Here is a 1,587-nt window from a genome sequence, read left to right as displayed (position 1 = left end):
TGGAGACAGTATCAAATGACCTTTCTAAAATCAAGGTAGACTACATCCACTGCTCTCCCCCCATCCACCCAGCCAGTGACAACATCATAGAAGGCTACGAGGTTGGTCAACCATGACCTCCCCCTGGTGAACCCATGCTGAATACTCCTGATAACCTCCTTCTCTTCCAGTTGTCTGGAGATGACATCCAGCACAAGCTGTTCCATCACCTTTCCAGAGACAGAGGTGAGGCTGACTGGCCTGTAATTACCTGCATCTTCCTTCTTGCCCTTTTTAAAGACCAGAGTGACACTGGCTATCCTCCAGTCTTCAGGCACCTCCCCCATTCTCCAAGGCCTCTCAAAGATGACAGAGAGTGATTCAGCAATCACCTCCACCAGCTCCCTCAGCACCTGTGGATGCATCCCATCGGGTCCCATGGATTTATGAACATTGGTGTTGCCTAGACGCTCTTGGACTGTCTCTTCCCTGACTAAAGGGAAGTCTTCCATTCCCCAGACCTTCTCACTAACCTCTGGGGGACGGGATTCCTGAGCGAGAGCTTGTTCACTGAAGACAGAAGCAAAGAAGGCATTCAGTATCTCCGCCTTCACAGCATCCCCTGTTACCAGAACACCTCCCTCACTTAGTAGGGGAGCCACATTCTCCCTAGCCTTCCTTTTACTGTTAACAAACTTAAAAAAGCCTTTTTTATTATCCTTTATCACCTTTGCCAGAGTCAATTCCAGGCGGGCTTTAGCCTTCCTCATCGCATCCCTGCAGGCCCTGACAACACTTCTATATTCTTCCCAAGTGGTCAGACCCTTTTTCCACATTTCATGGATCTTCTTCTTTCCTTTGAGTTTGTGCACAAGCTCCTTGCTCATCCACACAGGTCTCCTGCCACCCTTTTCTGATTTTTTGCTCACAGGGACACTCTGATCCTGAGCTTGGAAGAAGAGCTGTTTAAATGCCGACCAGCTCTCAGAGGCCCCCTTACCTTCTAACACCCAAGCCCACAGGATAGCTCCAAGTAGGTCCCAGAAGAGATCAAAGTTCACTCTCCTAAAGTCCAGGGTAGCAATCCTACATTTTGCTTTGCTTCTTCCACTCAAGATCTTGAACTCCACCACCTTGTGGTCACTACAACCCAAGCTGCCCCTGACCTTTACTTCCTTGACAAGCCCTTCCTTATTAGTGAGAATAAGATCCAGAAACACCCCTCCCCTCATCGGTTCCTCTACCACCTGCATCAGAAAGTTGTCTTCAACACATTGCAGGAACAGTCTGGACCGTGCTTATCTGCAAATATCTGGATAATTGAAGTCCCCATAAGCCCCAGTGCCTGAGATTGTGACACTACTTCCAGTTGCTTGTGGAAAGCCTCATCAACCTCCTCCTCCTGATCAGGGGGCCTGTAGTATACCCCCACAACAGTGTCAGCCATACCAGCCCTCCCCTTGATTCTCACCCACAAGCTCTCCACTGCTACACCACTGCCCCCAGGTGGAGTTCAATATATTCTAGCTGCTCTCTCACATAAAGAGCAACTCCACCACCCCGCCTCACCAGCCAGTCTTTCCTAAAAAGCACATAGCCCTCCATGAC

At 49.5% G+C, this 1,587-nt stretch overlaps 1 protein-coding gene across 1 annotated transcript in view; it reads left to right on the top strand.

Moving 5' to 3' along the window:
• The window catches only part of THBS4 (thrombospondin 4), a 1,064,342-nt gene that overhangs the window by 990,371 nt on the left and 72,384 nt on the right, over nucleotides 1-1,587 (top strand). The window lies entirely within an intron of this gene.

This window comes from Meleagris gallopavo, chromosome Z (genome assembly GCF_000146605.3).
Source record: "Meleagris gallopavo isolate NT-WF06-2002-E0010 breed Aviagen turkey brand Nicholas breeding stock chromosome Z, Turkey_5.1, whole genome shotgun sequence".
In the NCBI taxonomy this organism is placed as follows: Eukaryota; Metazoa; Chordata; class Aves; order Galliformes; family Phasianidae; genus Meleagris; species Meleagris gallopavo.
This window is presented reverse-complemented; position numbering and strand designations above follow the sequence as displayed.